General features: G+C 37.9%; 1 protein-coding gene across 5 annotated transcripts in view; it reads left to right on the top strand.

Annotated features, from left to right (window-relative positions):
• Positions 1 to 15,186, top strand: part of LOC133658456 (galactosylgalactosylxylosylprotein 3-beta-glucuronosyltransferase 1) — a 247,311-nt gene that overhangs the window by 168,613 nt on the left and 63,512 nt on the right. For all 5 annotated transcript variants that reach the window (XM_062060531.1, XM_062060530.1, XM_062060527.1 and 2 more), the window contains one exon: positions 10,615 to 10,750. The gene's annotated coding sequence lies outside the window, so the exon portion shown is untranslated. The remainder of the gene's footprint in view (positions 1 to 10,614; positions 10,751 to 15,186) is intronic.

Below are 15,186 nucleotides of genomic sequence, written 5' to 3'. Positions count from 1 at the left end.
CTCACACAAAAGGGGTTATTTCTTTCTGCTACCAATATTCTGGTTCCCACAACATAGACAACACATCTGCAAGGGACACAGTCCCTGAAGCACACATGATTGTATAGGCTGCTGGTCCACTAACATTTTCATTAATTACTATTTTTTATGTAATTATTTTTATATTGTTTTACTTTCTTTTTTATCCAAGAAAATGTTTTTTATTTATTTATCTTATTTTTTTAATTTTTTTTTTTAAAAAGGGCCTTATCTTCAACAGACCAGGTTGTCAATGATATTAGATTTGTTTAAAGGTTTTTTTTAAACCAGGCCCAGTCCAGATAATGTCCAAGTCGGACTCAGCAACACACACCTTCATTCATGTACACAGAAAAAAAATTAGGGAACACAACAGATTGCATATAATTTATAAACAAAATTACATTTTCAAAATAAGCATTTATGTACAGTCCAGATTATGTCCAGGTCACTCAAATTAGGGAACACAACAACAGATATCATATAATCTATAAACATAATTCTACTTTCAAAATAAGCCTTTGAGGACTTCTCATCTTTTTTTCAATGTTTTTTGGCATCATTATCGTTTTCAACCATGTAACTTTCTAAAGTTAGAAAATACTGAATAAATGTTTTAAAGAAAGTAATACTAAGTGAATATCTGTTTTTGGCCTTAAAAATAAACATTTTACCGAGTACTATAATTAAATCGACTAAATCATGATTGTCAATGAACTCTCCTAAAATAAACAAACCAATCCTTAAACACATTTTTTCAACTTCCACCCAAAACAAAGACACAATATGACAATACCAAAACAAATGCAGGGTGGATTCAGGCTCCTGACAACAAAATCGGCAATCATCTGACTCTGTCATATTCCATAATTTTAACATTTTCCCTGTGGGTAAGAAGTTATAAATAATTTTTATTTGAAAATAACGATTATGCACATCGATAGTGGTTTTATAGATTAGTTTGAATATGGCATCCCATGGCAACGGGCAGTCAAAAAAGTCCTCCCATTTTCCATTTGTGTTGTATGAGGCAGCCTTCAAAGATGTATTTATTAAATAAAAATTATATATTTTTCTATTTATTTTAGTTCCTTTTTGCCAAGTAGAATTTCTTATTAGAGGTTTACAAAGTAATAATTTAGTAGTTCCATAATTAATTATTTGTTTCCATATTTTCCCAATTACTCCAGTTAGTTGATAAAATGAAAAGCTTGAGCAAGCATCACCATACATAGCTCTAAATTCATCATACTTCATAATTTTACCATTCTCATTGATAATATCATTGACAAAAATGATTCCTCTTTCAAACATATTTTTCCAAAAGAAAGGCTTTACAATATTAGAGTTCATTCATATTAACTGCTGCAAAATATCGTCTCTTTTTTCTGGCACATAAAATTGAAAACACCACTATGAGTGGATTGTTTCCTTTATGAACCCCGCCATGTTTCCCAGCAGACTCTCTGGGAGGGGATCACTTGTAAAAAAGGATACAATTTCTTTTGATACAGTACATGTTCTTTGTCCAACAGGACATTTGTGTACCACTCAATGTTTAAATACATCTTTGGAACAATTGATGCTTTTAAAGACAGACACATAGCTTCAAGGTTGAGAAGTTTCAGGCCCCCATATTCATACTCTTTGTACAAAACCTTTCTTTTCATCTTTTCTGGTTTTCCGTTCCAGACAAAATCGAAGACCCTCCGCTCATAAATCTTAAAAACGTTTTGTGATGGAGCTGGTAATGACAAAAACAAATAAATAAATTGAGGAATAATTACCGAGTTGGCAATAGACATTTTACCATACAAGGTTAGGGATTTCCCTTTCCATAATTGCATAATTTTGTCCAGCTTTCTTAGTCGATTATCATAATTTACTGAGCCTAGATCTTCCAGATTTTCTGGGACAACAACACTAAGTATGTTAACTGGTCCATCTGTCCACAAAACAGGCACTTTGCATTCCATTCGAAAGGACGTTCCCTTTAGATTTCCGATCCTTAACATTTTACATTCATCATAATTAAGCTTAAGGCCAGATTGCTGTGAAAATATGTCCAAAAGATTAAGAAGGTTCCGCAAACAATGAGGAAAAATCTTATCTTTGTGAATCAGCCTTTTCTGACATGAACTTCATCAAGAACAAACACAGAACACGCCTCACTGATGCACATCTGCAAGACTCACTCAGAGTTGCAGTGTCAAGTTACACACCAGAGTACAACACACTAGTTAACAGCATGCAATGCAAGGCTTCCCACTAACTGACAAAGAAACAGATAACAGATTTGGTGTCCAGTTCAAAGTGTGACATGATTTAAAAGTTTGAGAGTTTACTTTTGTATTTTACATGAGTTATTATTTGTACAAACATGGTGCAAAGTAATTCAGGATTTGTTAAAAAAAAATGTTAGTCGCTAGCTAGTTAAAATGGGATATTGTGATTTCACAAGACTGTCTTAGAAGTGATCATTTGAAAATGTTCAATTTGAAAAATGTGCACTTAGAGAAAATATAAAAATAAAGTGTTGCATATTGATATTTATCTGTTTCTATATATATTTATTGTGAGAAATCATTAAGATGATCAGTGTTTCTAAAAAGATAAATATCATTAATTATTAATAATAACAGAGTTAAAGGTAAATTGAGCAAATTGGCTACTTCTGGCAATTTATTTAAGTGTGTATCTAACTGGTAGCCCTTCGCAGTAATCAGTACCCAAGAAGTAGCCCTTGTTTTCAAAAAGGTTGGTGACCCCTGATCTAAAATATATCACTAAGCTTTAGAATTTTGTTGTAAAATCTCCTTCCGCGTCTGTCTCTGACACCCACATTTCAGGCTGACACTCTGGAAATGCTCCCCACCCACACTGCTTGGTGCCTCGTCTGAGCTGCTGTGACTTGGATTACTATAGTAACTAATTAGATTACCATAGTAACTAATTAGATTACCATAATAACTAGTATATCATGCAAAATCTCAGATTCCAACCATTGCAATACTTTGTATAGTTCAAGATTTACGGTCATCAGAAAACTGCACATCATAATGGCAGCTACAGTTTCCATCTTAAAGATCTCAAAACATGCCCGGCGGGCCAGATTGAAAAGCTTAAATGGCTGCATGTGGCCCCCAGGCCTTATTCTGTCCGGTCTGCTCTAATAGTAACCCAGACGCCAATAAAAACACTTTAATAAAGCCTGGATTATGAAGCTCCCCCACGCCCCCAAAACCGTCTGTGTTCTCCGATTTCCGTTTCCTCTCAATTATTATTGACAAATCTGTGTTAGTGAGCATTTTCCCTCCACCTCACAGGTGTGATTTAAAAGGCGACTTTAACATGTGCAGTTCTACTGTATTGAGTGGGTTTGGAGGTGTCTGAAAAACTGTCAATATCTGGTGTGACCACCATTTGCCTCAAGCGGTGCAACACTTCTTATTTGGTTGTTGGTTATGGAACTTTAGTCCACTCCTCTTCATTGGCTGTGTAAAGTTGCTGAATATTGCTTCTGGTAAGCTTCCGGTTGAGTTTTTGACCACTCCTCTTGACAAAATTGGTGCAGTTCAGCTAAATGTGTTGGTTTTCTGACATGAACTTGTTTCAAGACTTTGGGAAGGCCATTCTAAAACTTTAATTCTAGCCTGATTTAGCCATTCCTTTACCACTTTTGACGTGTGTTTGGGGTCATTGTCCTGTTGGAACACTCAACTGCGCCCAAGACCCAACCTCCGGGCTGATGATTTTAGGTTGTCCTGAAGAATTTGGAGGTAGTCCTCCTTTTTCATTGTCCCATTTACTCTCTGTAAAGCACCAGTTCCATTGGCAGCAAAACAGGCCCAGAGCATAATACTACCACCACCATGCTTGACGGTTGGAATTGGTGTTCCTGGGATTAAAGGCCTCACCTTTTCTCCTCCAAACATATTGCTGGGTATTGTTGCCAAACAGCTCAATTTTGTTTCATCTGACATCATTATGGACAAAGGTAAGATCTTCTGGAGGAAAGGTCTGTGGTCAGATCTGGTGTGACCACCATTTGCCTAAAGCAGTGCAACACTTCTTTGGTCAAATGATAAATGATAAATGGGTTGTACTTGTATAGCGCTTTTCTACCTTCAAGGTACTCAAAGCGCTTTGACAGTATTTCCACATTTACCCATTCACACACACATTCACACACTGATGGCGGGAGCTGCCATGCAAGGCGCTAACCAGCAGCCATCAGAGGCAAAGGGTGAAGTGTCTTGCCCAAGGACACAACGGACGTGACTAGGAAGGTAGAAGGTGGGAATTGAACCCCAGTAACCAGCAACACTCCGATTGCTGGCACAGCCACTCTACCAACTTCGCCACGCCGTCCCGGTTGATAGGTTGTTGGTTGTGTCCTTTGATTGATTGATTGAAACTTTTATTAATAGATTGCACAGTACAGTACATATTCCATACAATTGACCACTAAATGGTAACACCCGAATACGTTTTTCAACTTACGCAGTCGGGGTCCACGTTAATCAATTCATGGAATTTTGGTCCACTCCCCGTCATTGGATGTATAAAGTTGCAGGAATTTGAGCATGCCGTCGCATACATTGATCCGGAGAATTCCAAACAAGCTCAATGGGTGACATGGAACTTGGATGTTTATAGTTTACAGAAATTGTGATCAGAGCTGATCCTTGCAACATGGGGCCGTGCATTATTATGCTGCAGCATGAGGCGATGGCTGTGGATAAATGACACAATAATGGGCCTGAGGAGTATGTTATGGTATCGCAGTGCATTCAATAAAATGCACTCAAGTCCGTTCTTTATTGCGTACGCCTGCCTGTATCATGACCCCACTTAGCAAACCGCTCACCCACACAACCCGCCCTTAACAATGAAAAACCGAGATTCATAGCTTCACACCTCTCAAGTGCCAGACGGGATCGAATGTAAAACCCACTCTGGTCATTTTCGACACCAGTGAGGATGACGAGCAGGCAGATAAGCTTCACTGGGACACTTTCTGACAGTTCTAGCAGAAATGGTTTGGTTATGCTGAACAATTGTTGCAGCAGCTGTCCGGATGCATGGTCTCAGACGGTCACGGGGATGAAGATTCTGGATGTGGAGGTCCTGGGCTGGTGTGGTTCCCCATTGGATGTATTGTCAAATTCTCTATGACGCCTTTGGAGACTGCTTATGGTCGATAATGAACTTTCAATTCACAGGCTGCAGCTGTATGAGGTGCCGAATGTAAAAGTACAGTCACACTTTTCTAGCAGATATATTTCTCAGATTTAAAACACTTTCCTCAGCTTTGACTCACTTTTCTCAGCTTTCACTCAGATTTTGCTAGTTTTCATCACATTTAAGTTTAAATTAAATGCTGTCTCTAAATATTATATCTAAATAATAAATGTAAACCTAAATCTTACATATATATATATATATATATATATATATATATATATATATATATACACTATATTGCCAAAAGTATTTGGCCACCCATCCAAATGATCAGAATCAGGTGTCCTAATCACTTGGCCCGGCCACAGGTGTATAAAATCAAGCACTTAGGCATGGAGATTGTTTCTACAAACATTTGTGAAAGAATGGGCCGCTCTCAGGAGCTCAGTGATTTCCAGCGTGGAACTGTCATAGGATGCCACCTGTGCAACAAATCCAGACGTGAAATGTCCTCGCTCCTAAATATTCCAAAGTCAACTGTCGGCTTTATTACAAGAAAATGGAAGAGTTTGGGAACAACAGCAACTCAGCCACCAAGTGGTAGGCCACGTAAACTGACAGAAAGGGGTCAGTGGATGCTGAAGCGCATAGTGCAAAGAGGTCGCCGACTTTCTGCACAGTCAGTTGCTACAGAGCTCCAAACTTCATGTGACCTTCCAATTAGCCCACGTACAGTACGCAGAGAGCTTCATGGAATGGGTTTCCATGGCCAAGCAGCTGCATCTAAGCCATACATCACCAAGTCCAATGCAAAGCGTCGGATGCAGTGGTGTAAAGCACATCGCCACTGGACTCTAGAGCAGTGGAGACGCCTTCTCTTGAGTGATGAATGACGCTTTTCCATCTGGCAATCTGATGGACGAGTCTGGGTTTGGAGGTTGCCTGGAGAACGCTACATTTCGGACTGCATTGTGCCGAGTGTGAAATTTGGTGGAGGAGGAATTATGGTGTGGGGTTATTTTTCAGGAGTTGGGCTTGGCTGGGCTTCAGGATTTACCAAAACATTTTGGACAATTCAATGCTCCCAACTTTTTGGAGTGGGCCCCTTCCTCTTCCAACATGACTGTGCACCAGTGCACAAAGCAAGGTCCATAAAGACATGGATGACAGAGTCTGGTGTGGATGAACTTGACTGGCCTGCACAGAGTCCTGACCTGAACCCGATAGAACCCCTTTGGGATGAATTAGAACGGAGACTGAGAGCCAGGCCTTCTCGGCCAACATCAGTGTGTGACCTCGCTCAAAATTCTTATAGACACACTCCGCAACCTTGTGGACAGCCTTCCCAGAAGAGTTGAAGCTGTAATAGCTGCAAAAGGTGGACCAACATCATATTGAACCCTATGGGTTAGGAATGGGATGACATTTCAAGTTAATATGTGAGTCAAGGCAGGTGGCCAAATACTTTTGTCAATATAGTGTATATCCATCCATCCATTTTCTACCGCTTGTCCCTTATATGTTAATTCTAAATCTTAAATCTAAACCTATATGTTTAATCTAAATCTTAAATCTAAACCTATATGTTTAATCTAAACCTAAATGTTAAATCCACAAATAAATGTAAATATGAGCGCTAAATGTTAAATCTAAACCTAAAAGTTAAATCAAACCCTAAATTTTAAATCTAACCCTAAATATGTAATATATATCTAAATGTGAGCGCTAAATGTTAAATCTAAACCTAAATGTCAAATCTAAACCTATATGTTAAATCTAAACCTAAAAGTTAAATAAACCCTAAATGTTAAGTCTAACCCTAAATCTTTATTATAAATCTAAATGTGTCGAAGTTGATAGAGTGGCCGTGCCAGCAATCGGAGGGTTGCTGGTTACTGGGGTTCAATCCCACCTTCCTAGTCACGTCCGTTGTGTTCTTGGGCAAGACACTTCACCCTTGCTCCTGATGGCTGCTGGTTAGCGCCTTGCATGGCAGCTACCGCCATCAGTGTGTGAATGTGTGTGTGAATGGGTGAATGTGGAAATACTGTCAAAGCGCTTTGAGTACCTTGAAGGTAGAAAAGCGCTATACAAGTATAACCCATTTATCATTATTTATTTATTTATAATGTTAAATATAAATCTTAAATTTAAATGTAAGCGTAAATGTTAAATCCAAACCTAAATGGTAAATCTAACCCAAAATCTGTAATCTAAATCTATGTTAAATCTTTAGATTAAACATTTAGGTTTAGATTTAACACTTAGTGCTCACATTTAACATTTAGCGCTCACATTTGGAGATATATGTAACATTTAGGTTTAGATTTAGCATTTAGGTTTGGATTTAACATCAGATATAATATTTCGAGTTAACATTTAATTGAAACTTAAATGTGATGAAAATGTAATAAATCTGAGAAAAGTGGGTTATATCTGCTAGAAAAGTATGACTGAACTTTTACATTTGGCACCCCATACAGCTCATATGTAAATATAAGGTACAACGACTAGATTTTAGGAGAAAAACACTATAATCTAGTGAAATTGTCTCTCCATGCAGGTAGTTAATTTTACTTGGTAAATCATCATAAATTAAAATGTGTATATCTTGAAATTAGCAGGACTTTTAAGATAGAAATAAGTATCTTATTCTGAAAACAAGCATTATTCAACTTGCATTTCTTAAATTAAGCATCTGTGGAAAACCAAAATATATTTTTGAACAGTTATTTTCTCAGTTTCAACATTTTTAAACTAGAATAGACTTAATATATTTGTTCTAAAATTAATATTATAATTTAAAGTCAATGAAAAAAAATAGCTCTTAAAACTGAGGACATTTCTAGAAATACATTTTTAAATCTTGGCAAGTGGCAAATAATTTGCAGTAAAATCTGCATCTTAATATGCCACACCTGTAAAGCGGATGGAATATTTTTGCAAAGGAGAACTGCTCACTAACAGATTTGGGCAGATTTATCATTGGTCCCTACAAGGTCACCTAGTGGCTGGTTTATTCTGTCAATGTTGCGCATTGTTGTGGTTGGCATGACCCCAGGATGCAGACACAGGAGGCGGAGAACAGAACAAAAGGTATTTTAATTAAGTACCAGACAGAAAAAAATAATATAAGTCGTGCAAACAGCATAGTACAGTCAAGAGGCAGGCGACACTTGTAGATAAACCCTCCTGACTGGCCATCAGGAACAGGTTGGCCTCCTAATTGCCAACCAGGAAAAGGTTAGGTGAATAGCACTCAGAAGCAGGATTCAAGTCACTACAGAACAAACTAAAACATGAATGGAACAAACACAGGAAACACTAAACAAAGGAAAAACACTATTAAAACCAAAAACTGTCACAACAAAGTTTTTGATCTCTGAGTTCAGCTCATGAAAAATGGGTGCGAAAACAAAAGTAGTGCGTTCAAATATTTTTGTTTACATTTTTGTATTTTTTTTTTTTTTAGATATAAATGTAAAGTTTAAACTAAAAAAATATAAATACAAATATACTTTGTTTGTATATCCTAGCCAAGTCTTGCCAAAGTGTAAAATTAAATACAGATATACAGAAAACAGTTTTTAACAATATTTTTACTATTCGAGTAGGGATCGGACAGATGTTTAGTTTCAAAACAAAGACAGGCACGGTTTTTCCTCTGCACAACAGCTTCCCTTACAGCAGTTGTTTTGTTGCTTTATGAAAAGAGAGTTGGATTGAAGTGTCATCTGCGGGAGACGTTAGCAAGTTCTTTGTTGTTTCCTCACAACATTTACTGCGAGTAATATGATGTGACTGGCAGCAGTTGTATATGTTGCCTGTTTTACCTCACCTTCTGTTTTATCACAACTATATTCTCCTGTCACTAGCTTGTGTAACTGCATGATGTTCCATTTATTTGACAAGCTGCAATGGAAGCACTGAATCCAACCACTCTTTTATTAAGGCTCTCCTTTCACCATTCATACAGTACTGGGCAACAAGCTTAGCTAGCATATAGTTTCTTATTGGTTTGTTGTATTGCAGTATTGTATATTATTGAAGGTTTGTGTAATTTTGACATTATAGTGGCGGCATTACAATGAAAGAGGTGAATTAAGTCTAAACTATGGTGACCAAAAGTCCTGTTTTCCCAAAACATGTCTCATTTTCATGTCCATTTTCCCCTTAATTTCCTCTATAATAACAGGACACATAAGTTGAATAAAGGATGACAAAGATCAAACAGCCAAATGGCGAGGGTGGAGTTAAAATACAATTTGGAGGTCCAAACCAAACAATGTGAAGTGAATTATATTTATATAGCGCGTTTCTCTAGTGACTCATCTAAGATAATGGGTTTCACCCTCACATTTATATAAATATAAATATGACATATTTACATAAATATAAATATGACATATTTATATAAATATAAATATGACATATTTATATAAATATAAATATGACCGCTAAATGTTAAATCTAAACCCAATTGTTAAATCTAAACCTAAATCTTAAATCTAAACATATATGTTAAATAAATATAAATATGAGCACTAAATGTTGAATCTAAACCCAAATGTTAAATCTAAACCTAAATCTTAAATTTAAACATATATGTTAAATCTAAACCTAAATGTTTAAATCCAAATCTAAATATGAGGGCTAAATGTTAAATGTGAGCGCTAAATGTTAAATCTAAACCTAAATGGTAAATCTAAACCTTAATGTTTAATATAAATCTTAAATGTAAATGTGAGCGCTAAATGTTAAACATAAACCTAAATGTTTAATCTAACCCAACATTTGTCATCTAAATCTATTAAATCTTTTTTTTTTTTTTTTAACATTTAGCTCTCACATTTAGGTTTAGTTTTAACATGTAGGTTTGGATTTAACATCAGATATAATATTTAAAGATTAAATTAAAGATTAAAGTACCAATGATTGTCACACACACACTAGATGTGGTGAAATTTGTCCTCTGCATTTGACCCATCCCCTTGGGGAGCAGTGGGCAGCAGCGGCGCCGCGCCCGGGAATCATTTTGGTGATTTAACCCCCAACTCCAACCCTTTAGAGTTAACATTTAATTTAAACTTAAAAGTGCTAAAAATGTGCTAAATCTGAGAAAAGTGGGTTATATCTGCTAGAAAAGTAAAGCTCATATATTATAATTATAGGGTACAAAGACTAGATTTTAGGAGAAAAACCCTAAAATCTAGTGAAATTGTCTCTCCATGCAGGTAGTTAATTTTACTTGATAAGACATCCTAAATTAAGAATTAAAAATAAGACTCAAAATTAGCAGGACTTTTAAGATAGAAATTAGTATTTTATTCTGAAAACAAGCAATAAACAGTGAAACAATGAACAAACAATGAAACAATGAAAGCCAATAAAATGCCTTTTATCCTACAGATGTGGACAGGAAGTGGCCTTTCAGTGTGAAGGCAGAAAAGGAGGAAAATGTGATGGAGACTGTCGCTGCTACATAACTCACCCAACATCCCTGCTGTGCATCACCAGTGATGCCATGATCCAGTTCTGACTGTGGGTGAGTGTTGCCAACCTCTGTAACGTCAATACATGCAAAAAGGTCACTAATAAATCCATTCATTAACTGTCTGTGCTCTGTGCAGCATTTTCTTTAAAGTGGGGCCAGCAGCTTGAGAAAAACTGTCCTTTAAAACAGGCTAATCCAAGGTTAGCCACATTGTATGTTGAAGCAGGGGTGTCAAACGTACGGCATGTTTTATCCAGCCCGCGGGATGAGTTTGCTAAGTATAAAAATTAGCCAAAATTTTTGAATGAAAGAAACCGCTGTTCTAAATGTGTCCACTAGATGTCACAATAGCAATTATTTGTATCTATGTAGATGATGCTACATATGTTAAAAAAAAGACTATAAAAATGGAACCCTTTACCTCCCTGCTTGGCACTGAGCATCAAGGGTTGGAATTGGGGGTTAAATCACCAAAAATGATTCCCGGGCGTGGCACCGCTGCTGCCCACTGCTCCCCTCACCTCCCAGGGGGTGAACAAGGTGATGGGTCAAATGCAGAGGATACATTTCACCACACCTAGTGTGTGTGTGACAATCATTGGTACTTTAACTTTAAAATAAACCACGTCGAGGAAAATGAGCAAATTACATAAACACATTTTTTATCTTGATAGATAGAAAATTAACACCAATGAGTTGACTGATGAACATTATCACAATTTTTTCAGAAAGTATAAATAACGACAAATAAAGATAGAATACTATTTACCGCAACATGTAAGTGTAAAAAATAAAATTAAAAAAACATTATGATTTGTACAATTTCAGAATGTGCTTGTTCTATTTTCAAACAGAAAAAACAATCTGAAGTTGTCTTGATTTTTAAGTTATTGTGCCGTGATTTTACCAGTCCGGCCCACTTGGGAGTAGATTTTTCTCCATGTGGCCCCCCATCTAAAATGAGTTCGACACCCCTGTGTTAAAGGATTCTTAGTGTCCAGATGAGCCAACATTTCCCTGACAAGTTTTCCATATGTGTTTATTTGCTCCTGAAAATTAACCCCGCAGTCATTTTCTATAATATCAATTAGTTTTTAAGTAATGAGTACATAACTAACTGTACTTGGAACGCCCCCTTTCCATCGCCAGACTGGATATGGCGCCCCCTCTTGGTGTGACGTCATCCACAGAACTAGAACCCATTACAGTGCAAAATGAGATGAAGGCATGTAAAACTATTATTTTGTTTTCGTCGCCGTTTTTACTTCAAAACTGATGATGATCGAAAAATAAATATAAAAGAATCGCCATTTCCGGACTTTCCTCCTCTTCCATAGACACCCTAGCTGTTCATGCTCTTTCAGCATCTTGAGGAAAACATCAGTAGAAGCGGACACAAAATAGAACACTAGCGGTTTACCTTCTTTTTCTCTCGTTTTTGTGCCCCCGGTCTGCTTTTCTGTAGGTTCAGACTTAGAATGTCTCTCCTCAGTGGTGCTCCTGATTTTCAGGATCATATTTGACTTAAGTCTTTTAGATTTATTCTATCCAAACTTCCAAAACCCTTCTTCTTTGAAGTCAAAATCACTAAAATGACCACTACAAATTGCACTCCTCTCACTTGGTACGTCCGTTGCCTCATATTTCCTCATATTCCCATCATTTGGAAATGTCTGCAGGCTGACCCCTTCTTTACTTGTATTGCTACAACCTGCAACAAACATCCAGCCATACTTGATCATTCCTTCAAATTGAAAATGCTACCAGAACACAGACTACGCTATGTGAAATAGCCTCCAGTCTTTTGTAGGTGAGGCCGGCAGGCTGATACAGGCTTGAACACATTTAAAGGCCTACTGAAACCCACTACTATCGACCACGCAGTCTGATAGTTTATTTATCAATGATGAAATCTTAACATTGCAACACATGCCAATACGGTCGGGTTAACTTATAAAGTGCAATTTTAAATTTCCCGCTAAACTTCCGGTTGAAAACGTCTTTGTATGATGACTTATGCGAGTGACGTCACTAGTTAAACGGAAGTATTGGTACACCTTTGCATCCAATACAAAAAAGCTCTGTTTTCATCACAAAATTCCACAGTATTCTGGACATCTGTGTTGGTGAATCTTTTGCAATTTGTTTAATGAACAATGAAGACTGCAAAGAAGAAAGTTGTAGGTGGGATCGGTGTATTAGGGGCTGGCTGTAGCAACACAACCAGGAGGACTTACTTGGATAGCAGACGCGCTAGCCGACGCTAGCCGCCGACCGCACGGATGATCGGGTGAAGTCCTTCGTCCTTCCATCGATCGCTGGAACGCAGGTGAGCACGGGTGTTGATGAGCAGATGAGGGCTGGCTGGCGTAGGTGGAGCGCTAATGTTTTTATCATAGCTCTGTGAGGTCCGGTTGCTAAGTTAGCTTCAATGGCGTCGTTAGCAACAGCATTGTTAATCTTCGCCAAGCTGGAAAGCATTAACCGTGTATTTACAAGTCCAGGGTTTAATAGTATTGTTGATTTTCTGTCTATCCTTCCAGTCAGGGGTTTGTTTCTTTTGCTTATATCTGCATTTGAGCCCGATGCTATCACATTAGCTCCGTAGCTAAAGTGTTTCGCCGATGTATTGTCGTGGAGATAAAAGTCACTGTGAATGTCCATTTCGCGTTCTCGACTCTCATTTTCAAGAGGATATAGTATCCGAGGTGGTTTAAAATACAAATCCGTGATCCACAATAGAAAAAGGAGAAAGTGTGGAATACAATGAACCCTTGTACCTAAGTTACGGTCAGAGCGAAAAAAGATACGCCCTGCACTGCACTCTAGTCCTTCACTCTCACTTTCCTCATCCACAAATCTTTCATCCTCGCTCAAATTAATGGGGTAATCGTCGCTTTCTCTGTCCGAATCTCTCTCGCTGCTGGTGTAAACAATAGGGAAATGTGAGCAGCACTCCAGCTTGTGACGTCACGCTACTTCCGGTAGGGGCAAGGCTTTTTTTTATCAGCGACCAAAAGTTGCGAACTTTATCGTCGTGGTTTTCTACTAAATCTTTTCAGCAAAAATATGGCAATATCGCGAAATGATCAAGTATGACACATAGAATGGATCTGCTATCCCCGTTTAAATTTAAAAAATTCATTTCAGTAGGCCTTTAAAAGCTAAAAGTGGGCGTTCCAAAAGGTGCTGATAAGCCTAAAACCTGGTTTTGGCGGAATTTTCACCTGTCCTCATTTTTAGGTCAGGCCAGGTCTTTGAAATGTCAATGTAGTCAGCATTTGAGGGGCCCTTCTTAAAGACACAACAAATGCATCCAAACATACTTAAAACACTCAATCTTATAAGAAGCCAGCAATAAAAGCACCTTCTCTCATGTCAGGTCCTCTTGGGAGGAGCTATGCCAAGTCTTAAAAAATGTCCCTGATGGCTGAAAGTGACGACAAGGTTATCGCTGCTTTCTAGATTGGACATGTAGAAAAGAGAAAAAAAAAGAAGAAGCTAGTCTTTAGCCAACAAAGATGCTAAGGAAAAGGACACTATGAAGAAAAAAGTCATAGAGGACAGCCTTGTAAAAGAACAGGCTTCACTACACATCTTAAAGTCTGGAGCTTTGCCAACTATCTTTTTCAGCAACTAATTTTCGATCGGGAGCCACATGGAGAAAAATCTACTCCCAAGTGGGACGGACTGGTAAAATCACGGCACAATAACTTAAAAATTAAAGACAACTTCAGATTGTTTTCTTTGTTTAAAAATAGAACGAGCACATTCTGAAATTGTAGAAATCAGCTATCTCAGGCATATCTCAGTCCAGTGGTAGGTTTTAGGTTTTCAGGTTTTAACCCCAGTAAAGAACCAGTGATGAATTAATCCTTGAGTCTGTCCCTGTGTGTCCTTCGTTAAGTCCTTTCAGGTAGTTTTGTCCCAAAAACAAGCCTTAGGCCCCGTTTACACTAAGGTTATCCAGGGTAAATCACACCTAAACTTATCCGTGTCCACACACAACAATGCCACCGTTTAAGAACTCCGCCCCCCTCCGTCCGCCGGCGCAACGCGACCTAGTATGCATGCACGGAAAATGTGCATCTCCAGTGTTGCATTGTGTGCAAGTTCTTAAATGTAACTTATCTGAACAATATTTAGTGTTGTGGTATTTCAATTAACTGGAATCCAGTGTGCTGTGGGGCCCTATTGTAGTGAATCACTCCTGAGCCATCATAAATTAATCAAATCTTCTGCCGTCACTTCCTCTCCAAACTCAGTTTGTAAACGATCAATGAGTCCATACAAAGCTAAGTGCCGGAGATTCAAGGAATACACGGCTGACTTACCCGTGTAAAAATTTGTCCAAGGAGGGGGACCTTAAACGCTGGTTTAGTGTGGCTGACACGGGGCTTAGGCTAAATAATTATTCGTTTAGGGGTTAAACGACTTAGTGTAGACATGGCCTTAGTTCCAGATTCCGGATGTGTGGTGTGGAAAAA

This window comes from Entelurus aequoreus, linkage group LG10 (assembly GCF_033978785.1).
Source record: "Entelurus aequoreus isolate RoL-2023_Sb linkage group LG10, RoL_Eaeq_v1.1, whole genome shotgun sequence".
NCBI lineage: Eukaryota > Metazoa > Chordata > Actinopteri > Syngnathiformes > Syngnathidae > Entelurus > Entelurus aequoreus.
The sequence above is the reverse complement of the archived record's forward strand: the minus strand, read 5'-3'. Positions and strand labels throughout refer to the sequence as shown.